General features: G+C 49.8%; 1 long non-coding RNA gene across 1 annotated transcript in view; it reads right to left on the bottom strand.

Moving 5' to 3' along the window:
• The window catches only part of LOC110341427, a 30,740-nt gene extending 8,886 nt beyond the window's left edge, over positions 1–21,854 (bottom strand). The window contains exon 1 of the long non-coding RNA XR_002383373.2: positions 21,804–21,854. This is a non-coding gene — a long non-coding RNA (uncharacterized LOC110341427). The remainder of the gene's footprint in view (positions 1–21,803) is intronic.
• Positions 21,855–26,729: the final 4,875 nt, after the last annotated feature.

Raw genomic sequence — 26,729 nt, 5'->3', positions numbered from 1 at the left:
CCTCTTCCCCCACTACTCTCCACCTTATTACTTTGAGGCAAGATCTTTCCCTAAACCTGAACCTCACTCTTCTTGACTAGGATGGGAGACACCAAGCCCTGTCAAACCTTCTGTCTCCACCCCTCACAGCACTGGGGTTACATGCACACACAGGATCGGGCTTGTCACGTGGGTGTTGGGATCAAACTCCAGTACTCAGGGTTGCACAGAAAGTGCTCTTACTCACTGAGCAGTGTCTGCAGCCCCTCAGTTTAAAACCATACGTAAATTTTACACAGTTCTTCGACTGCCAGTAGAGGTATCTTAAAATCGTAAAGAGTTTGGGGGACTCATGGGGAGATGGTTATAAAACAACAGTACATATCATCCTGGGGTCCCTACATCTGCAAAAACACCACACCGAGTTAGTAACCTGGCAGGTGCCTGAGTCTATGACCCAGGTGAGCCCAGATTCACAATCCTTGGAGCAAAACTCTCAAACACGTAAAATAAAAGTAAAGCAAGGTGGTGGTGGCACACACCTTTAATCCCAGCACTCAGGAGGCAGAGGCTGGCGGATCTCTGTGAGTTTGAGGCCGGGCTGGTCCAACAGCCTCCTAAAACAATACAGAGAAACCCTGTCTAGTAAAACAAAGAAACAAACAAAAAAGCAAGCCTTTTTTATTGCAAACAATAAAATACCGCAATTCTCCTCCCTCTGCCTCCCCCCCCCCCGCCCCCTTGTACTAAGATTACAGGTACCACTCTTGGGCTCTTAGCAATTAATTTTGAAAATACTTTTATGTGTTTTTCAAAACAAAATCTGCATCTTTTTATTGTGCATCATGCAGTCTCTCTTCAAAGGGCACACTCACCTCTTCTTTATTGCATTCAGGGTACAATCCCACAACACCCTCACTCCACTAGGCTAAAGAGGGCTTCACAGACTGTGAGGTGCGTCCCATCAGGGCTTCAGTAGCACAGCCCAGTCCCCACTGCACTTCGCACACAGTGGGTCTGCTCTTTCTAGTGAGCTATGCACAGGAGTCCAATCTCCACTGCACTGCACACACAGTGGGTCTGCTCTTTCTAGTGAGCTACGCACAGGAGCGTCTTTTCATTTTGATTGAAAGAATGAGCCGTTGTCTTCAATCTTGAGACCTAATTGATTTAGATGTCAGTTTTCTAATTATAAGACAGCGCTGTATTAAGAGGGGTTGTCTGATACTTCAGAGGAGTATTGTGTAGCAGAACCCTAGAGTACCGAGAACACTTAATACAACTCAGCCAGTGTGTAATCCCAGCACTTAGAAAGCTGAGATAGGACTAGCCTGGATTACACAGTGAGCTCAAGGACAGCCTGGGCTATATTAAAAGACCCTCAAAAAGAGAAAAAGTAAAATACTAAGAGGGAAGGGAGGGAGGGAGGGAGGAAGGCAGGAAGGGAGAGGCAGGGAGGGAGGGACAGAGGGACGGAGAGGAGGGAAGAGCAGTGAGCTCCGTGGCCCGGCTTTCAGTTTTTCTGTACTTGTAGTTGAAAATTCACCTTTATCCATAAAATAATAAATTATCAAATGTTCGTCTATAGACATCATCTGTCTTAGTTAGGGTTTTCCATTGCTGTGATGGAGCACTGTGACCAAAGCAGCTTAGGGAGGAAAGGGCTTATTCAGCTTTCGCTTCCATATCACAACCCATCACTAAAGGAAGTCGGAGCAGGGACTCATGCAGGGAAGGAGCCTAGAGGCAGGAGCAGATGCAGAGGCCATGGAGGGAGCTGCTTACTGGCTTGTTCCCCATGCTTACTCAGCCTGCTTTCTTATAGAAACAGGACCACCAGCCCAGGGATGGCACCACCCACCATGGGCGGGGCCGTTCCCCACATCATCACTAATTAAACACACGCCCTACAGGCTTGCCTACAGCCAGATCACATGGAGGCATTATTTCAGTTAAGACTCCCTCCTCTCCAATGACTCTAGTATGTGTCAAGTAGACATAAAAGCAGCTGGGGTATCATTTGTATCAGGTGCTATAACCAGAAATTGTCAGAAAACGCAGACTCAAAAAGAAATAAATGTGTGGCTGTTGTCCGGTAGCTATCGCTTGGAGAGAAGGTCATTCAAAGCCCGTCACCAGGGGGCTTGCAGAAGGGGACATTTCTGTCTTGCCATGACCATTGGATATTCTTGCCCAGCACGTTGCTAAAAGCCGTCTTCCTAGAGGGGCTGAGACCTGCTTCCCGGAAACAGAATAGAAGGAGTTGAGCTGTGACAGCCCGTGACAGTCCCTCATGTCCCCTCTACCTCTCCAGAGCCTTTGTCCCTCACTTTCTTGTGCTAGATGCTTGCCATCCTAATGTCACACAGAACCATAGAATATAAGAGGCCTCTGAGAAAGTTAGGGTACAAGCAATAATGTAGGGGAGTGGCATTTACCCTGCAGCCTCTGAGGGTCACTGTCAAAGTCTACCTTTTCAAACTACCCATGCCAGCCAAATGTCTCCGCAATGCAAGTCCATTGCTGGGCAGTTGCGTTTGGAGTTAGGGTCAGCCTCGGACTTGGTACCTCTTTCTTCCTCTCTACCACACCGGGATGCTATTTTTGTTGGGTTCATCCACTGCCTTTGATTTTGTTTTGAGACAGTCTCACGCTGTAGCCCATGCTGGCCTAAAGCTCACTACCTAGTTCAGGCTAGCCTTGCAATCTTGGCAACTTTCCTGCCAAGCGCCTGGATGACTGCGGTTCCCTCCAGCTTCCATTCATTTATATTTGGAAAGGACGGCTGCACAGACCTAACTTGGAACCAACACACCTCTGAAGTTATTGAGGTCATTTCACAATGCAGCCAAGACAGATGCTTCCTTAGGACGTGAGGCTGGCCCTGCCGAGGAGAGGAAAGCGCTGCCGAATAAATGAGCACACAGCAGTGCGCCCCAGCTTGGCGCTGCGTGCTTGAAGTTTAGGAAGCTAAGAATGCTTCATGTAGGTGTGCGCAAGCTTCCAGCCCGACTCGGTGTCATCGGATGCACACGCACAACAGCAGCTGACAAACCCTTGAAGAGGAAAGTGGGAGGCCTAGAAGACCAAAGAACACATCTGAGCACTGCCTTGAGGATAAATGACACTTGGGGACACAGAGGGTGGTAGAGTACATGCTCAGCACACCCTGGGTTCGATCCCGGCAACCAAAAATAAATAGAATTAAAATTAGATGCCTGGTACAGTGATCACATGCCTCCAATCCCAGCACTTTGGAGGTGGAGGCAGGAATATCCAGTCTTAGGTCATCCTCAGCTACGTAAGTCAAAAGCCAGGCTAAGCTACGTGAGACCATGGACTGAAAAGCAGCAAACCAAGCAAAGAAATCCTTAGCAGCCTCAGAGCTGGTCCTCATTATCTTAAGGCCAAAAAAAAAAATGGCAAAAAGTGGTAAGTATACCATTTTTGAAATAGCCTCTCTCTATGTAGCCCTGGCTGTCCTGGAACTTGCGCTGTAGCCCAGGCTGGCCTCAAAGTCAGAGATCCACCTGCTTCTGCCTCCTGAGTGCTGGGGTTAAAGGCCATCATGCCCAATATAAATATAATGCTTAGAGAAGTAATTTAGAGAGGATAAGCAGGAAAACCCACAAGCAACAGTATCTCCCTGTATAGTGTATCTCTGGGCCCCCATCTCCATCTGCAGTGTATCTTTCTTTTTTTTTTTTTTTTTTGTTTCACGAGACAGGGTTTCTCTGTTTTGGAGACTGTGGGTCCAGCCTGGCCTCGAACTCACAGAGATCTGCCTGCCTCTGTCTCCCGAGTGCTGGGATTAAAGGCGTGCGCCACCAACCCCCGGCCCTGTATATCTTTCTTATGGGCACCCATCTCCATCTACAATGTATCTCTGGGCCCCCATCTCCATCTACAATGTATCTCTGGGCCTCCATCTCCATCTACAATGTGTTACCGAGCACACATCTCTACAGTGCATCTATCCTCTGAGCACCATCTTAGTAACTTGCTGTGACCAATGCCTGAAAAGAAGAAACGTGCAGGGGGAAGAGCTTATTTTGGCCCCAAGGTCCCAGCGGATGCGATCTGTCTTAAGCGCATGCAGAATCTATTGTTGCAACTGAAATCAGGAAGCAAAGAGCAGATAGGGAGAGAACCGAGCTACAAAACCTTAATGTCCACCCCAGAGACCCATTTCCTCCAGTGAGGCCCCAGCTCCCAAAGGTTCTGCAACTCCAAACGTAGTGTCGCTGCTAGGGACCAAGTGTTCAAGCATACGGACCTGTGGAGACGATTCATATTCAAAGACATTTTGCGTTCAAAACACAACAAGCATTAGGCTTTACCCTCCAGGAACCATTACCGTATCTATGGATGTCTATCTTATTTCAGCTTTGGGTGTTCGAGCACAGCTCAGTGAGATGGATTTGGCCTCACCACAGTTTGTTGTATGAGTCTTTAAAAATAATTATCTAGCACTTGATTATGTTGTCCTAAGGGAATATACGGTATGAATAGAGGTATGGGTGGGAGTCTATAGCGTGGTCCGAGTGTCAGGGAAGTAAAGTCACAGAGGCAGGGAGATCATCAAAGTGCTCAGAGTCTTATAGAGCCCCAGATGGTGTGCAGTGACCTTTATCCAACATGTGATCAAAGTCAGAGTTGCAGGATCTTCCTTATGCTGTTGAGTGTGAAACATCTGCAAGTACGGGTGATTCGTTTGCCAGCTGGTGGCGCTGTTCGGGGAGGTGGTAGAATCGTTAGGAGGTGGGGCCTCACTGGAGGATGTCAGTCGCCGCCCAGAGAAGGCCCTGGAGGGTTTTCGTCTGCCCTACTTCCTGTTTGCTCTCAGCTTTCTGGTCTACCAAGATGAATTAGGCAACCCCACAGTCCCACTGCTGTAACTGTAGGCCGTTCCTGCCATCATGCTCCTGTCTTTGTATAGTGTGTATCCCTTCAAACCATGAGCCATAACAAACCATTCCCCCTTAAGTTGCTTCTTGCCAGGTATTTGGTCATTTCAGTAAGAAACACATCTCACGAACCATGTGTGAATTCTCTGGGAGGGGGAAAAAAGAGAAAAAAGAAATCTAACTACTAAGCAATGTCCACTGTGTAATTAATAGTCTGGTTCGTTTACCGTCTACCGGAAGTCACTACAGAGCCCAGAAGGGTTCCTAAGGGAAGAGCATTGAGCTGACCAAGCTGTTCTCTCAGAGTGAATACGCCAGGGCTAAGGTACAGAATGGAAACTGAGGTGTGGCCTCTAACCTAGATTCCATAGGTGTTCCTCGACGCTGACTGACTTAGCAACATGTCCGTGCCCCCCCCCTTGATGGCGGTGTACCATTCTCCCCGCTGCAGTGATTCCGACTTTCCCTGGCTTCATTTTTTTATTTAATTAATCAGACCGGTGACCTAAATAACAGGTAAAGCAGAGTGGGAAGTGGGTGGTGGCGGCATACTGCGATTCCTGGCTCAGAGCTCCTCGCCGGCGTCTCTCCGACAGCTTTCAAGCCGAGCCCCAAATGCTGCATCCCATCAAATACGGCCCCTCCAGACCCGAGCTCTAAATGCACAGGCCAGATGAAGTGGTTCTCCACCGGGAGATGCTCAGGATACAGGCTCAGCCAAACGGGAGCCGCTTGCCTTCTAGACCACAGACTCGCGGCCCACCATGGAGGCTGAAATGAAGCTACTGTGCTACCATCCCAGCCTCACCCAGGACCCACTAATAACACGGACTTTCCAGCCGGGGCTCCTGCAACCTGCTTGCCCCAGCTCCCTCGCCGCACCCTCTCCGGGAGGATGTGCTCTATGGTGTGGCGGGGCTGGTGGAAAACGGACTACCCAAGCCAGGAGCCAACACAGCCCAGCGCTGGATAAACGACTTGAAGTGCTTTCTCAAGGGGACCCTTTCCAGGTACAGAAGCGCCTCGTAACCAGATTTGGCCAGAGCTGGCAGGCAGACGGCCTTCTTCGGGAGCACATTTAAAAAAAATCAAACTACAGACACCATTTGGAAAGCGTAGAGAGCTCAATGCTGACATCTTATGTATTGAAACACTGTTACATAAAACTGACCACGAAGCCCCAGGTTCATACTTTCCTACTTGGTGAGGCCGGTTACCACCAGGAATAACCCTGTGAAAGTAGGAGGGCTGGCTGTGGAGCCTCAAGAGGCCTGAGGATAAGGCTGAGCCTCGTTCCAAACCCTGGGGGCAAGATCAATGCCCTGGCCCTTGACAGAAGCCAGGCCTGCGGCAAGGCGGGGAGGGGGGGGACCAGAGCTGTGGTCTCACCACACGGGTCTGGGGGCAAACACCTACCTGAGCCAGGGCAGACCCAACAGTCGCTTCCGGGACCCCTTTCATGTCCCTCATAAAGCCTCAGACACATTGGCACAGTTCTCAGGGTTTAATGAAGCGTGGGCCCTGGCTGGAGCCAAAGGGGCATTAGGGGCTCAGAATGAGGCTCTTTCATACCCTAAGAGATGGCGGTGCCAGAGGCCAGACTTCTGCCATGGCTTTCTGCTGGGGAACTCAACATGGAACTCCTCTGGTTTTCCTCGGCGTCTCAGTGACATCTACATCAGGTCCTTCCCGTGTTTGCTGTGTAGCCGGACCTAGCATAGCTCAGATGGGAGCAGGAGCCTCCTGAGTGTGTGGGAGAACAACTCTTGTTTTCCCCACACTGCCTCATCCAGTCAATACAAAATTTGCCCAAGAGAAGCTCCCCACGGCACTTCTCACCCAAGACACCCTAAACAGAGACGTTGAATCCACTCTGCCCTTCCTTGGGGAGCGGAACACCCTGAGCGCATCAGCACACACGCCAGTAAGTAAGGTACATCCCTGTACCAAAGCCTGAAGGAAGGCTCACAATCTCAGTCTCAGCCCGTTAAAAAAGGGAAGACATGGTGGGCAACTCCATCCATGGCCACAGGAGCACGAAGAGGAGCTGATCACAGCACAGGATACCAGAGTGCAGAAAGTGGGCCGGCCCGAGGCGGGCTGCAGATCCCCAAGTCCTGCCTATCTTGAAACAGTTGAACCCACTTCCTAGTGGTCCCAATGCCTCCTAAAATAGTACCGCCAGCCGGGGCCAAGGGTTCTGAACAGGTGTCTGTGTGGGACAACTCAGAGGCAAACCAGGGCAGTGCAGAATGTGGTGTTAGACCAGCCTTGCGTCATCTCTGACCCTAACAATGCTTTGCTCTGGGTGATCTTGAGAAACCTTGATTTCTCCACTACGAAAATGAGGGTTCTCTAAACCCCCAGGACCTCCGCACCCAGAAATCACCGAGGCAAGCTGAAAGTCCCCACCATCACTGTGACTGTGCTCCTGCGGAGACCTCTGCAATTCCAGACAGTTAATCAATGGTCTCCTCTCCAGAGATGGCCTGGAGTCGGGAAGAAAAGGCGCTCTCACAAGTCAGGCCTTTGCACATCTGAGCCTCAGGACTGCTACGTCCATCCTTCCCACCGTGCAAAACTCAGGGCCAAGCCCTCCACACTTCCCGCTAGCAAGTGGAACCGAGGATCCACAAGGAACAGATGGATTCATCTGGGAAGAGCATGGTCAAGAGCTTGGCATCTGAAGTGAAGACCGTAACGACCACTGGAATGTGGGAACGGCTTTGGCCCTGAGCAAGGTGAGGGCGGGAGGAGCAGAGAGGATTCTGAGAGAGCTTTAGTGGAATGGGACAGCGTGGCGAACATGCTTGCAGCTCATGGCTATGGCTGATGGCTCAAAGAAACCCGGGCAAACCTCTACAAAGAACCTGGGAGAGCGGCGTGCAGTAAGAGAGCTTCGTTGCCACCCAACTTCTTCCTGGTGCTGACAACAAACACCAACGCGTTGCGGTTCTCTCCAGGCTATGAGCAAACCCCTGCCTGACATGCAACTTAAAGAGAATGAGTGTGTGTCTTACGGCTTCATGAGTTTCCACCCATAATCCTTGACTCTACTGACCCTGAGCCCACAGTGAGGCAGGCCGTCATGGCAGCGGCGGAAGCGTGTGGGCCAGGTGGCTGGTCACATTGTGGCAGACAGGAAGCAGAGAGAAAGACAGAGACTAGAGACCGGGTATGACCTTCAAAGTCAGGCCCCAGTGAGCACATCTCCCAAAATTATGCCATCAGCTGAGGACAACGTATCTAACAGGTGAGAGATGGTTCACATTCAAACTGTACCAGACTGGTATGTAAAAGACTGTGTGGTGGTTATTCTCGGTTGTCAACTTGATTACATCTCGAATTAACTGAAATCCAAATGATGCATGTTTTCTTAAATAAGTAATTTGAAGTGGGAAGGCCCACTTATAATCTGGATCTTTGAGGTGGGACGATCCACCATTAACCTGGGCCACACCTTCTGCCGGCAGCCTGTATGAAGGGCTCTTTGCCTGCTTGCTCTCGCTCTTGTTGGCAAGTCCACTCTTTCACTGGATCAGAGTCTACTTCTTCTGGAATTCCAGCATCTATTGAAAACCAGCTGAGATGATGATACCCAGCTGAGATGATACCCAGCTGAGATACCCAGCCTCACGGCCAGATTCTTGGACCTTCCATTGGCAGACAGACATTATTGGCATATCTGGACCACAGCCTGTAAGCCACTCTAATGAATCATCTTAACATGTATATGTATATGTATGTATGTATGTATGTATGTGTATGATATATTTAGAGAGAATGTGTGTGTGTGTGTGTGTGTGTGTGTGTTCTGTTCCTCTAGAGAACCCTGACTAATACAGGCTGCTAGACAGAACCACTCAGAAAACCATTAAATACAATGACTTTAAAATTTTTCAGCCCTTCTAGGTCATATATTTCAGAAAAGGACATCAAGTGAAAGCCAGACACAAGACACTGAAGGAAGACAGTGAGTGAGCGTCACGGTAGGAATACTCCACGGATATGATCTGAGCCCTAGGCCCATTCACTTAAATAATAGGACCTTCAAGAACTTAAAGACATTTTGCCCCTCATCGGAAGTCTACGGTTTAAAGGAGCATTTTTCAGTTTACTGTGCATGTTTTCCAGCATAGCAAACTCCAAAAGCAGTCACAGGAGACCCACACAGTGTTTAAGGAATGGAAGCTGAGAGACGCTCAGCTTTGAGTGGGAGCACAGAAAAGATGGAGTGAAAACACTCAGGACCTCTGTGACACAGTGAGAAAAAGCGCTCAGCTGTAAACACTGACTCGCTGCTTGTTTTCTGTCCCACCAGGTCCCGCCACCCTTCTCAGTCCCAAATACGCACACAGACGCTGTATTAATTATTAAACTGTTGGACGATGGCTAGGGCTTCTCATTAGCTAGTTCTGTCTTAGTTATTAGCCCATTTCTATAAATATATGTGTATCCACACGGTCTTGGCTCACCGGAGAAGCTGCTACTCCTTTGCTGGCTGCATGTCATCTCTTTGGTGCCTCTTTCTGCCTACCTTTCCCAGAATTCTCCTCATCCCCAGTCCCGCCCATCTTCCTGCCTCTACTGGCCAATCAGTGTTTTATTCATCAGCCAATAAGAGAAGCATATACACAGAAAGACATTCCCCATCACTGACTGACATGGGAAAGTGTTGGGTAAAGCCTTCCCGCCAGCCTGGTTCCAGAGCCGCATCAGTCCCCAATGAACACACAGGAGGCTATATTAATTATAAAGCTGTTTGCACTTCGCTTTCTTTCTTACTGGCTATCTCTGACTTAAGTATTTACTCTCTGATTGTTAATCTAAGTATTTCTCTTACTGGAGAAAAGGTCCGGACTTCTTACCCCTATGGCGGCTACATCGTGGCTCCCTGTGTTTCTCCTCCCCAGGATCCTCCTCGACTCCTAGTCCCACCTATCTTGCTTCCCTATTGGCCAACGGTGCTTTATTCAACAACCAATAAGAGACAGATTTACAGAATGGCATCTCCCATCAGGAAAGGGCAATGGCTCAGGGGTCAGAGTGCCCAGAAGGCAGAGCCAAGGGTGCAGAGGGTCCCCAGCCAGGGGGTGGCAGTCCCAAGGAAGGCCCAGGTTCACCCCACTGAGCTCCAGAGCTGCCCAAGGCTCCATGTGCCTCTAGCTCTCCACATGCCAATCAGGGGCAGCCAGGGCTGTTATCCAAGCTGATGAATAGCTGCTCGTGTGGCTAACAGGTTACAGACAGAGAGGAATGCTAGGAGCAGGGGACAAGACAATAGAGGAGACAATAGAACACATATACACATTATAAGATACATATACACATTATAAGATACATATACACATTATAAGATACATATACCTGTGGGGGGGTCCGTGGCAGGAGGAAAAAGTTGGTGGTGGGGTGAATAAGAGCCCAGTCAAAATGAGAATGTCAACATGAGGCCTGTTTCTTTGCGTACCAAACAAAATTTAAGTATTAGAAAAGAAGATGGGGCCGGGCGGTGGTGGCGCACGCCTTTAATCCCAGCACTCGGGAGGCAGAGGCAGGCGGCTGTGAGTTCGAGGCCGGGCTGGACCGACAGCCTCCAAAACAATATAGAGAAACCTTGTCTCGTAAAAACCAAAAAAAAAGAAAGAAAGAAAAAAGAAAAGAAGATGGGGTAGGGGAGAGGGTTATGCTGCTAAGGCATGAAGATCTGAGTTTGGTCTCCCACAACACGCATTTAAGTCTGGATACGGTGGCAGACACTTGCAATCCCAGCACCAGGGAGATGGAGAGAGCAGCATCCCTGGGCTCACTGGCCAATCAGGTAAAGCATTTCTTGGCAGGTTGTCCTCTGGCCTCGTGACGGCGAATCTTGGTGTCAGCTTGACCACATCCGGGAATTAACTAAAACCTAAGTGGCTAGGCACACCCGTGAGGAGTTTTTCATGGCTAGATGATTTGCAGTGGAAGACCCTCACTAAATCCAGATTGTCCGAGGTCAGAAGACCCGCCCTGCATCTGGGCCCACACCTTCCAATGTGGAAGAGGGAAACTTGCCTGTTGGCCTGCCTGCCCTCACTCTCACCAGCGAGCTCATCTCTCCTGCTGCTGAAGCATCCGCATCACTGGTGTTAGAAGCTGCTCCTTTGGGGTTCCAGCACAGATGACAACTGCAGCTCTCTAGAACCCCCCTGGAATGTCAGCACTGGACTGGGACAGCTGAGATATCTGGTCTCCAGGACTGAACAAGGATCCCATCTTTCTATTTGGAGACAACCACTGCTGAACTACCAGCCTGTACGCCACCCTAACAAATCTCACACATGTGTGTATTCGTGCATGTGCATGTATATGTGTGTGTGTGTGTGCTATTCTATCAGTTCTGTTCCTCTAGAGAACCCTGACTAATACAAGCAAGCATGCAACCATCCCTCACTCCTGATATGCCCACTGCAGGTACGCCATAGAGATACCTTCCAAATGAACACATCTACATCCAGACTTGACTCTTGGATGACAACCTCCCAAGCTTTGAGTTAATATGGGATGAGATTTATGGTACTTCCATAAAGAGTTGCATGTATTTGCATACAGAAGTTGCATGTATTTGCATACAGAAGGAGTATAGAAATTAGAAGCCTAGAAAATGGGCTGTGATGGCCAACCACGATGGCCTCTTAGAGTCTCACTCTTCTCTGCCCCTACTCTCCGAGTGATCATGCTGAAGGAAGCAGTGAGCATACCAAGAGCCACGTGGTGAAAAGACCCCCATGGAGAAAAACCAGAGCCCGCCCGCAACAGTGGTATCGCTGAGCCAGGAGGTGGGGGCCTCTTCTCAGACTGAGCTTTCTCACGGCTGCAACGCCATCAGACATCTCCACTGAAACCACCCAAGAGACAACGAGCCAAAAAAAAAAAAAAAACACCCTTCAAAGTCGCTCTTGGGTTCCTGCTCCTGGTGGAGCGTGTAAGCAATACACACTTGTTTGCTGAGGTGGTGGGGCTTAATAGGACTTGTTAGTAGCAACGCAGATATATAACCAGTACACACAGCTCATGCCTGAATGATGTGTGTGTTGTGCGTGCATGCGTGCATGGGTGTGTGCATCTGCACATGTGCTTGCGTCAGATGCGTGCAAATGCACACGCGTGCGTGCGTGTGAAGGCTGGAGGTTGATGTCAGATGTCTCCCTCCCTCACTCGTCATCACCTTATTTTTGAGACAGGGTCTCTTGCTGCACCCGGAGCTCACTGATTCAGCTAGACCGGCTGATGAGAAAGATCTGGGATCCTCCTGTCTCTGCTTCCCCAGCTCTCAGGTTACTGGTATTTTGCAGCTGCACCCAGCTTTTTACATGGGTGCAGGGAATCCAGGTTCAGGCATGCATGCTTGCACAGCAAACAGTTGGCAGGCTGGACCATCTCCACAGCCACATAACCATTCTTTACGTATTGCAACAGTGTAATAAAAGTAACAGCTGGCTATGCTATGGAAGGTATAATACAATCAGGTGTTGCTTAGGACTCTGTGGTGGTTTGAAAGAAAATGGCCCCCAAAGGGAGTGGCACTATTAGGAGGTGTGACTTTGCTGGAGTAGGTGTGGCCTTGTTGGAAGAAGTACACCATGGTGGAGGTGGGCTCTGCGGTCTCATATATGCTCCAGCCACACCCAGTATCCCAGACCACTTCCTGTTGCTAGTGAGCAAAGATGCAAGAACTCTCAGCTCCTGCTCCAGCACCATGTCTGTCATGCTCCCCACCATGCTCCCCCCATGATGACAATGAAGTAAGCCTCTGAAACCATAAGCCACCTGTGTAACATGCATTCTTCCCTCCAGTCTGGTCCCAGAGCTGCATCAGTCCCAAATGAACACACAGGCAAGACGCTATATTAATTATAAAGCTGTTGGCCATTTGCTATGGTTTCATTGACTAGCTCTGACTTAATTATTAGCCCATAATTACTAATTAGCCATAATTACTAATGCATATTTTTATCAGGTCTTATCTTACCGAGGATGCAGCCTCATGCGTCCTCTCTTCCCGGGATCCCATGGAGACTCTCTGCTCTTGACTACATTTCCCAGAATCCTCCTCGACTCCTAGCCCCGCCTGTCTTGCTTCCTTATTGGCCAACAGTGCTTTATTTTTCAACCAATAGGACAACATATACACAGGACTTCCCCCATCACACCTGAGTTAAATGTTTTCTTTTTCATAAGAGTTGCCATGAGCCGGGCGTTGGTGGAGCACGCCTTTAATCCCAGCACTTGGGAGGCAGAGACAGGTGGATCTCTGTGAGTTCGAGGCCAGCCTGGTCTACAAAGTTACACAGAGAAACCCTGTCTCGAAAATCCGAAAGAAAAAGAAAGGAGTTGCCGTGGCTATGGTGGGCTACATCAATAGCAACCCTAACTAAGACATTACTTGATGAAATAAAGTATAATCATCAAGACTTGGTCACCATGTACCACCCACTCTGTTTGTAAGAAACATAAACACCAGAAAACACTTTCTAGATTCAAGCCGTCATTCCCAGAAAAGGACAGCCATTTGCCACCCATTGGTTTTCAAGGAAGTACTTGAGCACCACGCCAAGGGAAAACTCTTACTGATAAATATTTGGTGCCAAAACGGCTCTGTAACTGAGCAGGGAGGGGAGCTGGGCACGTTCCCAGTCAGTGTGACAGAACACCTAACAAGAGCAACTTAAGGGAGGACGGGTTTATCTGGACTTGTATCTGGGGGGGGGGTCTGTCAAGTCCATGCAGCAGCACTCCTGCAGAGACAGTCGGGCAGTAACAGCTACCATGGTGTTGGCATTCCGGCAGTGACAGTTACAACTTGTTTCCCCACATCTTGGTAGGAGGGGAGGCAGGAAGGAAGAGGGGAATGGGCAGGCCCCAACCCTCCCTCCGAGGCCTGCCTGCACAACCTCCTGGAGCAGCAACACCAACTAAGGGCCAACGCTGAAGCGTGTCAGCACACTGGAGACTTTTCCACAAAGAGCACGATCCCTAGACCCAGAGTCAGGCGGGAACTGGGTTTTAATCAACTCAGAAAACACAGGAACCAAACCAGGCTGGGCACTTGGGTCACAGTAGTTGAAACAGTGGGTCCCCAAACTGGAGACAGGGTTTTCAAACCCACTAAGACAGGAAGTCGGGCGGAGCCGGGAAGAGGAGGGGGGTTGCTGCAGGAGCCTAAAAGGAGAGAAACTCTGAGTCACAATTTCCATAGTGAGGATAGAGGAGGCATCTCCCTCACGTCTGTCTGACAAGACACTGGAACCGGCTGGGACTAAATAAAGCAACAGGAAAGGAGGACCCTGTCAGTGGCCCCGGCTTGAGCGGGTGTTTTGACTACGGCTCTGGTAGCACTCATCGCTGGGAGAAGACAAATGCATCCTCCAAGGGGATTTTTTTCTTCTTCTTCATTTCATTTCAGAAAACCCCGTCTCCTGCCTCCTCCTGACCACATTAGAACCTGGCAGCATGGGACCAGGCTTGTTTTTGACCCTGTCCCTGGAACAGTTGGGATGTCTCTCCTCTTCGTTTTTTCTCTTTCTCTCTCTTACTTTTGAGCGCAGAGCCAGTGAGAGGAGCCAGATGGAAACTAAGGACCTCTGTTTATGACTGAACAGGTACACCACAAACAGCAATGTCAATGTTCTGCCCATGGCCTCCCACATACCCAGACTGCCCCAAGCCCCACCTGGAAGGACCAGTCCCTTGTAGCCAGGGTGATGGTCCCATGTCTGGCCTTAACTGAGCCCGGACATATTTGCTTAAGAACAACATTGGGATAGAGGCCCCTCAGAAAACTCACATTTCCATATTGACTGGGGAATTTTTGTTTATTACAAATGAGGTTAGGAAACCATCCTGTATGGTGGCTGAGTGAAAAAAAAATCAACGTGTGCTCCGAGATCCTGGCAGCAACCATGATAATAATAACTACATTTTAGCATTTGCTGTACAGCAGGACCTTCCCTTCAAGGCATGTGGGGGGGGTCATCCCCATTTCTTGGGTGAGAAAATGGGCTACAGAGCAATGAAAAGCAACTTAACTATGGGTGGCCATTTGGGGGCATAGTGTAGGGTGGCAACAGGGGGGTTTAAGCATGTGCGTGTATTATTTTAATGTATCTGACAGGATGTGGCAGAAAGGCAATTCTATTTTTATGATTTTTTTACGTGTGTGTGTGTGTGTGTGTGTGTGTGTGTGTGTGTGTGAGAGAGGGGGAGGAAGGGAGGGGGAGGAGGGGGAGAGGGAGAGAGAGAGAGAGAGAGGGCATGTGTGCACGTTGGTCAGAAGACAATTTGGGGAGTTGCTTCTCTCTCCACCGTGTGGATTCCTCATCAGGCTGGTGGCAAACATATACCTATCACTACAGATCAAAAAGATCCTGAATGGAAACAACCCATCTCTACTGAACACCCATCCTCCTTGTCCTTATCCTGCCTCACCCCTAAACGATATCCTAGCGACTGTTTTATATATATATATATATATATATATATATATATATATATATATCCTTCTTTGGGGCATCACTAGCATCCAGAGAGGGTTTTAAGAATTCAGAAAGAGAGTTGGGTGGTGGTGGCGCAACACCTTTGATCCCAGCACTTGGGAGGCAGAGGCAGGCGGATCTCTGTGAGTTTGAGACCAGCCTGGTCTACAAGAGCTATTTCCGGGACAGCCTCCAAAGCCACAGAGAACCCCTATCTCGAAAAACCAAAATTAAAAAAAAGTTATATACAGCCGGGCGTTGGTGGCGCACGCCTTTAATCCCAGCACTTGGGAGGCAGAGGCAAGCAGATCTCTGTGAGTTCGAGGCCAGCCTGGTCTACAGAGCGAGTTCCAGGACAGCCTCTAAAACAATACAGAGAAACCCTGTCTTGAAAAACAAAAACAAAAACAAAAAAAGTTATATATATAAAAAAAAAAGAATTCAGAAAGATGTGCACAGGCTATAAGCAAATGCTCTGCCATTTTACACACACACACACACACACCTGGGAGCCTGAGCGTTATCCCAGGCGGATACCAGAGTCAGCTGGCCTGCTTGGGAAAGACATCATTTCCATATGCGCAAGAGAGAATTTAAAAGCAAATGAAACCCTTGATAGTAGAAAATGATTGCAGGAGAGGAGTAAGTGATGGGGGAGGGGAGAGAAAGGGGGAAGAGAGTGGGCATGTCCGAAGCTCAGGTGATTACACGGAAATGTCACAGTGAGGCCCGCTGATATGCACAAGTAATAACTCTACATTCAAAACACCTCTCGTTTTGAGAAAATGCGGCGTACTTCTAACCTGCGAGCGTTCGTCCTTGTTCAAACCACCAATCAAATTTATGTAATTGAAATTCATTACCAGCGGAGTCTCACAGCACTGGAGGCCATGGCTGTGGTTTCATCATGCCTAGTGTTTAGGAAAAGCGTTTGGGGAACCCACTAAAGTTGCTCTTGATGGCCGCAGGTAAGAAACTCTGACCACGACCCCTCTTGCACCAGCGGCAAGGGCAGAAGTTAGGGAGCACCTTGGCAGAGCCCCCCAAAGGTTACCAGCCTCTGGCCCTCCAAGCTGAAAGACAACTTCCGGGCCTCGGTGGCTATTCAGAACTCTGCCCCGACCTCGGAAGAACACGTTGCCTTAGCCGTGCCACGGGCCCCACACAAATACCACAGATCTAGTGAGACTATTGGTAAATAGCGCAACTTGACTCAAAGCAAAGCGTGAGCAGTCCCCAGCTGGGCAGCCTTGTCTGGCCCACTGTAGATGACTAAGGAGGCCCCAGGAAGGTGAGTCAGACAGAGCGGTCCCGCGCTCTGACTCAAGGCTGAGCTCACACGCCCAGGTGGCGTTGGGAACGCGCGCTCCAGAGGTATCAAGTGCCTCCAAACAGAGGCTCCAAGGAAACAAGGCCACCTCCGCTCCAAAGCCACACTCCCACCCCACCAGACTGGCTTGACTGACCCACGTTGCTATTTCAACTCATAATGCACTCCGGATTTTAAGAGTAGGGAAACCGAGGCTGGGAGAGCCTGCCAACGTCCACAGCCAAGCGTGCGCGTTCCCAGAGCAGTCCCTAGACTGTCATACCACCGCTTGGGCAGAAGCTGTCAACGGGAGCTTGAAAGGTTTGGTTGAGCCTCTCTGCGCGATTTCTATATGGTCGCTGCTCATCTGCGTAAGCTTATTGGTGGTGACAGGGCTTCCCGGTGTTTCCTTTCCTCCCTCCTACCACGGCTAACATTTGTGTCAGCTCAATTAAATTAAAAGGCCACTAGGGCATCAGTGTTACACACCTCTGGATGCGTCTGGGAGGATACACACCTTCCTGTGTGTAACACAGGTGACACCACCCCACGGGGTGGGGTCCTGGACTAAATAAACAGAGACAGAGTTCCTCACGCTCCTGCAGCCATGACGGGCTGTATCCTCAGACCGGGAGCCACAGTACATCCTTGAATTTGCCTCCGCCCCCCAAAAAATCATATACATCCTAATCAAACGTGAAAACATCCTGAAGGCAGTTCCATAGAGCCTATGCTCTGTTTTCCCGACACATACCAGCTCTGAAAGGGACTGGCCCCGTTCACTCCAGCCACAAAGGCAGTCCTAAGTAGCCCAGCTTCTCTGGGTCTCCCAAACCCCCCAGAGGAATGACAGAGCCACAACAGACCACACATGGCCGCTGTGGCTGCAGGGTCTGGAATTTGCTGGCCAGCTCCTCAACCGAGGTTTTAGCCCAAGCATCCCAGCACGGGCGCGATGCTTGCAATTCATATTTCCACCGCTAGGTGGCCGAGGCCCAGGGCGGCACCGTTTACAGGCTTCCCGGCTGGTCCAGAGCTGATCCGCTGCAAAGTTTATTAAAGGGACAGGAAGCTGCGAACGCCCGCAGAAACAGGCTTCGATGTTTAAGCACGGCGAGTGGATACTAAGCCAGCGTAATAAGACAAAAAGTTTATACCACAAAGTCTCACTCAGTTGTGGCACTTTGTAAACGCGAACTCCTACGGTGCAAACAGGCGTTTGCAGATGGCTCAGCGTCCTCCTCTCTAGAGCACTGCCTGCTGCTGACCTCTCGCTCCCGGAGTCCAATCTCCGGTCCACCTTTTCTGATGTTTAAGATGAAAACTAGGCTGGGTGGTGGTGGTGCGCGCCTTTAGTCCCAGCACTCCGGAGGCAGAGGCAGGCGGATCTCTGTGAGTTCCAGGCCAGCCTGGTCTACAAGAGTGAGTTCCAGGACAGCCAGGGCTACACAGAGACACCCTGCCTCAAAGGAAAACATAATCAAAAGAAAGAAACGTCGAAGTCTCTCTCCTATATTCTCGGTTTTTGTTTTTTGTTTTGTTTTTCTTGTATTTGTGAGAAAGGAATCAGGGCCCAGATGTCAGAGATCAGAATCACAGCCTCTCCTTCCACAGATAACAAAAGCCTGACCTTCAAAGCCCTCCTGGCTGCCCTGGGACTGTAAAGCTAGCAGTGAGTGTCCCAGGAATAGGTGGCACCAGTTGGTTCTGCCTCTGTGACTATTCCCATGCCTTGGCCAGTCATGAGCAATTTCTTTCTCCAAGAAACCCTTTTCTGTGCTAACTCCTTGGCTTTTCGATCCCTGAACCAGAATAAGCTGTAGCAATAATAATATTTCTGAGGTGCAGCTAGGAGCAGGGAATGTTACCCATCATGAATGAGGCCTGGGTTGTATCCACAGGGTGACCAAGAACCAGTCAGGAGATGCACTTGCTTATCCTCAAGCCTCCTTCAGGTGTTTCTCCCGACTCCCTGCTGGACCTTTGTATCCTTGTAGGTGCCAAGAGGATCAACTAGTCCCAGTGTTCCCAACTCTATTTGACTCTGATCTCCCTTTTTACTGTATCCTGCATTGGGCCACATGCGTGAGAAAAAGCCTTACCCTAGTCTCCTTGCAGAGAAATAAATGCGATCCCTGGGAGAAAGGCCCCTGCTGCAATGGCTGAGGCTGGAGGGGGGATCATAAACCAGTTTGGGTGACACAGTGAGACCCTGCCTCAAAAAGATAAAAGTGGAAGTGCGAGGGGACAGCCTGACACAGAAGTCATACAGACGTCCCCGGCAAAGGCACGTTGTGCCGGTTACCCAGACACCCACGGTGGCCTTGTCACCAGCAATGGAGAGGCCCCTACGGCAACAAGCAATGCTTGGCCCAAGCCTTTTATATTACATGTGTGTTAATCGTGCATGTGTGTGGAGGTGTTGCCACCGTGCACATGCCTGGGTCAGGCTACAACCTGTGGGAACTGGGTTCCCTCCATCCACACAGTGGGCCCCAGAGACTTGAACTCGGGTTGTCAGGGTTAGCAACAGGAGCCTTTACTGGCTGAGCCGTGTATCCCAGGCTGCTGACAAAAATTTGAATGTAACAAAGTACAAACTTCTGACATATCCCTGGGCAAGTCCATGTGAAGTTACACTCTGCAAAATGATAGCAATGTTTGATGGCTCATTTGACTTGTGGTGGTGGTGGTGGTGGTGGTGGTGGTGGTGGTGGTGGTGGTGGTGGTGGTGGTGGTGGTGGTGGTGGTAGTTTGCGGTTTTCTGAGACATGGTCTCACTTGGTAGCCTTGGCTGTCCTGGAGATAGCTATGTAGACCAGGCTGGCCAGGATTCACAGAGATCCACTAGCTTCTGTCTCCCAGGTGCTGGAGTGCCACCACTGCCTGCTGACATCTACTTGTTAAAAAGACTTAGGTAATGGGCCTGATGATACAAGCCTGTAATCCAACACCAGGGAAGATGAGGCAGAAGGTTTACAAGTTTGAAGCCAACCTGGGCCACAGGACACACCCTGTAACTTGTGTATGTGTGTGTGTGTGTATGTGTGTGTGTGTTAAGAAGGGGCTTATGTATCATCCATACATATAATATATGAATGAACTTAGAAGTTTTTGTTTCGTTTCTGTTTTCTTTTTTTGAGACAGGGTTTCTCTGTGCAGCCCTATCTGTCCTGGAACTCTCTCTGTAGACTAGGCTGACCTTGTACTCACAGAGATCCACCTGCCTCTGCCTCCCAAGTGCTGGGATCAAAGGTGTGCGCCACCAACACCCGGCTTGAACTTAGAAGTTTTTAAGATTTATTTTTATTATGTGTGCACGTAAGTGCCAGAGTATGTGGAGGCCAGAAGAGGGCGCCAGATACTTTGGCGCATACAAAGGCTCCGGAGGATTCTGGACGACAGAGTGCTGGATTGTTCTGTCCATTGAGCAATGTCAGAAGTGTCAAACACCCTAGAAGTTTCCAAATCACCCCCTTAGGGGTGGTGCTGCTTAAGAGAGAGCCTCTCGACCCAAACAGTGCACAGGATTTCCTGGAAAAATGACCTAAAGAACTAAGATCAGAGCGCACCAACCATGGGAGGGGCGAATGGGTCAATGCAGTGTGACCTAATCCATGGAGGACCATAGCTTGGAAAATCACTTTAAAAATAATTGTTATGTGTGTGCATATAGGTGTGGCACATTCGTGTGTGTGTGTGTGTGTGCATACGTGAGTGTGTAAGTGTGTGTGTGTGTACATGCATGTGTTGGCAGAGGTCAGCCTCAGGTACAGTTCCTCACAAGCTGTCCACCATGTCATTTTGAGGCACAGTCTCTCAACAGTCTGGGACTTGCCAATTAGGCTAAGTTGGCTCAGCAGTGAGCCCCAGGGATCCTGCTGTCTCTGCCTCCTCAAGGCTGGGATTATAAGCACTTGCCAGGTTTATATGTGGGTTCTGGGAACTGAATGGAGGGTCTTCATGCTTACACAATAAGCATCACTGAGCCATCTCCCAGCCCCTGCTCTTTTAAAAGTTTACAGTCTGGGAGAGACCTGGAGGACTCAAGTTGAAAAACCTTCTTTTTGAGACTGGTGAGATGGTTTGGTGGCTGCCAAGCCTGAGGATCTGACTTCAATCCCCAGGACCCATGGCTGAAGGAGAGACTGGACTCATATCAGTTGTCTTCTGTCTTCTGATCTACACACACACACACACACACACACACTCACTCTCACACACACACTCACATACACTCACACACTCACATACTCACACACTCACTCTCACACACACATACACACATACTCACACACACACACACTGCAGCTTCTCACCTTCGGAATCCTTTTAAAAGTGTGTAAGAATATAAAATAAGCTTCTAATTCTCACCTTCGGCTTCTTGTGGCTTTACATTTTAAAGCAGACAATTATGAAGGGGTCACCTGCAGGATGAGGTGTTCCAGACGAGCTGTCTTAACCTCCTAGCTTCAGTGTTTCCATTAACCTTTCTTACTGAATTCTCTATTCTTTCACAGTCCAGAACAGCCCACTCCAACTCACCGGCAGCTAGAAAAACTCCACAGGTTCAGGCACTTAAAACCCGCCTGAGACCAAACGTCACAAACACCTGTTCAACAGCTGCTACCTGCGCTCATGGCTCTTGCATCTGAAGATTGTGTGTAGCACTCTTCCATCTTAACTGACCTTCGTATACTCAAGGCTCACCGAGTTTACTGATGGGACCAAGCCAGGTACTCAACCAGTCTTTTCAGTCATTACCACATTTCCAAACAAAAGCCTTTGGGCTCGGACCCAGTGAAAGTGAGTGGGGGAATCACACACACACTCACTTACACACACACACACTCACATATACTTACCCACATGAGAAGCTCTCCCCTGCTCACACTCACCCACATGAGAAGCCTTTTCCTTGCCAGGCGCTTTGGTTTTTCCCCACCAGTGGCCTGGGCTCTACCGCATTATAGCCCCCAAATAACACACAAGACGCTGTATTAATTATGAAGCTGTTGGCCGTTTGATTGATTTCTTACTGGCTAGCTCTGACTTAAGTATTTAACCCATAATTGTTAATCTAAGTATGTCTCTTACCGGAGGAAAGGGTCTGGACTTCTTATCCCTGTGGCGGCTACATGGTGACTCCCTGTGTTTCTCCTTCCCAGAGTCCTCTTCGACTCCTAGTCCCTCCTATCTTGCTTCCCTATTGGCCAACGGTGCTTTATTCAACAACCAATAAGAGACAGATTTCAGGATGACATCTCCCATCACAGGAGTCCAGAAGTCACACGGTGACGTGGGCGTGCCAATTCAGCTCTGTAGAAGAGGCCAGGAATCAAATGTCCGGGTACACCTTAGAAGACTCATGTTCTCCTTTGCATAGTGAGTAGAAGCAGGGCTACTGGCGATGAAATTAATCTCCCGTCCTCATGCAAGGAACACGTAGCCATAATATTGGGAACTGGAGGTGTTTTCCTCAAATCCCAAGAAGAATCTGAAAGGGCTAGCCCCGTCTCAGTGTGACCTGAAGTACCTGCACGCTCTTCCTTGCTCCTTACCCTCTTTCTAAGCAGAGCCACACTTTTCTCTGCTCTGTTCCCCGTTCCCCAAGGCCCTGCCTTACCCCGTGCTCTTCCAGCTGTCCGCGATCTGGATTTCCTGGCTGGTTTCCTTCCTCCCCGTCCTCCAGCCTCAGCTTCGAGGTTACTGTTAGCAAGGTTGATTTTTCCTTTCTAGAACACGCTTTTACTTTATGGCATCTGTCAAGGCCCACCCCACAGACACCCATTCCCTCCAGCTAAGCCCAGCCCCCCTCAAAGGTTCTAGAACCTCCTGAAACAGCACCATCAGTCTGGGGGCTAAACATACAAACACGTGTGACCCTAGGGGACATTTCCCTTCCAAACCATAGCACTTAACTAAGACGGTACCCCCTTGACTGTCAAAGGATGTTACTGATGCCAGTAAAACAAGATCAGCAAAGCACACACACACACACAGAGGCACAGGACACACACAGGCACACAGATACATCCCTGTTTGCCTTGGGGTCCCCATATTTTCAGTGTCAGCCATTTTGTGCTGATTCACAGCCCCCTGGATGTCCGGCGTGAGACATGCTTTAGCTGACCTGTGCCTGCTGGTCCAGAAGGAGGAAGCTTGACTCCTTCTGCAGCATCACGCCTGCAGTTGAGCTACCCTGCTTCCCACCGTGACAGCAGTGGGCTAGACCTCTGAACCTGTAAGCCAGCCCCAATTAAATGGTTCCCTTTATAAGCGCTACTGTGGTCACGATGTCTATGCAGAGCAACAGAACACCAAGATGTCCACAACAGCAGTGCAACGTTGTCCAAACATAGACTGACCACCCCTGCAGCTTTCTGCTCCAGATAGACAGATACACAGACACACAGACAGACAGATAGAATAGATACATGGATAAAAGATAGATAAAATATGGATAGATAGGTAGATGATAAATAGTTGGAAGGTTAGAGATAGATAAATAGATAAAAGACCAATGGACAGATAGACAGATAGGTAGATAGATGATAAATAGATATGGATAGATAGATATAGTTGATAGATAGATAGACAGACCGACATAATAGATAGATAGATAGATAGATAGATAGATAGAGGTGATAGACAGACAGACAGATATGATAGATGATAGACAGACAGACAGACAGACAGACAGACAGACAGACAGACAGATAGATAGATAGCTGATAGTTAGGCAGATAAAAGATGAGTCCCTGGAATCCTGACCAGACAGTCAGCCTGCCCAGTGTGCTGAGCCATCCTGGTGCCTCTCTGTACCCTGACGTTCTTCTCCCTTCTCTCCAGAAAAGTGGAAACACACAACTCCTTGGTTTTGCGCTGATCCCGTGCCGTTCTATGAGGCTGGGGCAAGGTCTAGGAGACAGATGCCACTCCGCAGTCCATTTCCCAGGAGCCTCTGGTTGCTCCTCATGCAGAACATGAACAACACACTCGCATATTTAAACCACAGCACTTGACCTGCCCACCCTTCTTCCCGGGTGTTCGGTGGGGGAGCCTCTGCAACAGCTGCTGCGTCAAAACGCTGTGTGTGGCTCACAACACTCCGGCCCAGGGATGCTAGGGATATCGGCTCCCCACAGATGGCCGCTAGGCTCTGGCCATCCGTGAATGGATCGTTAACCGTGTCCCACACACCCACAACGCAGTGATGGAGGAGAAAGAGGACGGACACAAAACGCCTTTCAGTACTTGAGAGCCTGCTTCTGTCTCTCAAGCATCAGAATTAACCTCATCTTCCCAAAACTCACAAGAAAAAAGCACAAGATTCAGGAGGATCCCCGCCCCCCCCCAACCCCACCCCCTCACCCCTTAGATGGGGGGGTGGTTTGGTGCAACTGTCTTTGAGTCACCCACGATCCCGCAATCAACCTCAACAAACTCACCGGTTCACCAACTCTAGGTGGAGTTGCTTCTTGGTGTGTCTTTGGAGCCCTAGCTGGGATGAATAGACATTTTTGTTCTAGTCTATGTTACAGGGCAAGAATAAATGTAATTTTTTCCCTCTCCTCATGGAAAGTAGTCAGCCACACTGGGAACGCACGGTTGTGCTCTGTAGCAATATGTCCGTCGGCTGTGTCTGAGTGGCATGTGCCCACGGGACAGTCCTGTTCCTGTGGGCCACGGCCACTGGGGTCGTGGGAAAAGCCTGGACTCCTCTGCCAAGGCTGTCACTGGCATTGCTTTGGCAGCGACCTCCCAGAAACCCCTGTGACACACTGTGGGGCCTGACCTCTGCCACTCTGTGGGCACAGGCCCGGGTTCAGCGCAGCCCGGCGTGCTGGCTGGACTTAGAGTCACCCTAACGGTTTTCTCTTAGCAAAGACGTCTCTGGGTCGTCCTCCACGCCCACCCCCACCCCATACGCACAGAACCTGACGGCTCCAGATTTCCCATCAGCCTTGGGGAAACTTCAGTCGGGTTGCTGTAGTGGGAACAGCTGTCCCTGTGTGGCTCCAGGGTCTCAGAGAGGGAAGTCTCACTCTTTCCCTTGCCTCCTTGGAAGGAGTAGACCTACCTTGTGCTCCCATGACTGATCTTGTACCTTCTGGTTCAGGCAAAGTCAGGAATCTGGCCCCCATTGTTCTGAAAGCCACTGTGTCCGGCCCTCTTCTGGCTGTTCCTGGCTGCAGGTGGGCTTTGGAGCATTGACTTCTCCATCAAGCCTGGCCTGGGGGACCCTTCTCATTCTGTAGAAGCCTGGCCTGGGGCGGGGGGCCCTTCTCATTCTCTGAATTCCCAGGTCTGCAGCGGAAGTTGGGCTATCCCCTTCCTCGGTGTACTTATTTGTGAAACGGGGACAAGTGTATCTGCTCGCTTTTGGGACCACGGCAAGAACTGGGCAGAGGTCCCTGTGGAGTGCCGGGAACCCACCCAGGCTATCACATACAAAGTGAGGGGCCGGCTGCTCCAGGCCTCCGTGCGTGCAGCTCGGCTGGAAGCGTGTGTATTAGCGGAGCTACCCGGGGGTTACTAGAAAGAAATGGGGAGATGGCTCAGTGGTTGTCAGCACAGGGTGCTGCCCTTGCAGAAGACCCAAGTCCTGCTCCCAGTACCCAGCTCACCCCCTGTAAGTCCCTCTCCAGGGGGATCTGGCGCCCTCTTCTGGCTTCCATGAACACTGCACTCGTATTGCACCTTTCCCCAAATATTAATTAAAAATAAATCTTTTCCAAAACCAGTTACTAAGAAGCCAGGCCTAGCTGCACAACCCTCACCCCTCTGGTCCCCCCAATGCCCAGTGTGGTTGGTTCTCCGTCCTGCAGGGCAAACTCCCCTAACCTAGGGCGCCACCCAGGACTCCACAAGCGTGCCTGCTACCCCTCTCTTCTGTCCTCCCAGCTCTGGCATGGCACCGGGTGGGTATCCGCGCAGCCGACAAGAGAATCTAGCACACGCCAACAACCGATTGAGAACTATTTTATTTGAAAACATTTCCTTCCATAGTCCAAAGAAAACAAAGCGAAGACAGTCTGTGGTTCACAGGTGTCAGACGCGTAATCATTGCTTGTGGTTACGTGACAACGTTAACACGTGTGTGCTTATCCCACACTCCAAACTACGGACTCGGTACAACCTTTCCAACAGAGAAAGTGTCCGTCACAACAGAACATAAATTGAAGATTATCCTTTACCCAAAAAAAAAAAAAAAAAAGACAACTAGGTAAGAAAACAATGGAGGGACAGTGTCACGCCCACTCTGAAGTGACGCAGACTGCAAACTACATTTGCCTTTGCTTTGCCAGTGACAAACTATATAAAAGCACCAGCCGGCCCTACGGAAACACAAAGCACCCCTGCCCGGGGCTCTTCAGAGTGGACCCTCTGTGGCATTTCACAGGCTTCCTGTAGGAATGGGTGAACACGGCCGTGTCAAGCTGGCAGTAGCTATGTTACTTCCTGTTGTGTTCCCAAAGTAGCAAAAGAAAGTGACAAGTGACCATAACACACAGAGCATCGGGCGGGCGGGAAGCCGCTGGGTGATCACAGGGCAAATCCAACCGGTCAGTGGACAAAGTGCCTGAGGGAGCGTTGCTGAGTCCTTCCACGGGAATGTTGTAAAGGCGCAGGCCTAAACGCACCCTTACCCGGCTGCCTCCCTTCCCCTTCATTAAGCCATCGGTGGGACTGCAGCGCCGAGTGAATTCTAACAAAAACAGGTTCCAAGTCATTTTTGTGTTTTCACAAACTGTGAAGTGCAAGGATTATAAAAAGTAGTTAACTTAAAAAAAAGCATATAGTAAAAACAAACAAACAAACACAAAACAAGCATGAGACATGATGTTCAGATTTACGGGCAAACCAGCTCCCTGGCGTTATTAGTCAATCACAAGGCAGTGTGGAAAGATTGGACCAAGATGCAAGCCAACCAGACTGAGCCCCATGTGCCCGACTAAAGCGGGCATCTTTGATGACATCCCGGCAGAAACGAGAGAGCATGTCCCTGTCTTGCACCAA

The sequence above is a fragment of the Mesocricetus auratus genome, unplaced genomic scaffold (genome assembly GCF_017639785.1).
Source record: "Mesocricetus auratus isolate SY011 unplaced genomic scaffold, BCM_Maur_2.0 Super-Scaffold_100001, whole genome shotgun sequence".
Classification (NCBI taxonomy): Eukaryota; Metazoa; Chordata; class Mammalia; order Rodentia; family Cricetidae; genus Mesocricetus; species Mesocricetus auratus.
This window is presented reverse-complemented; position numbering and strand designations above follow the sequence as displayed.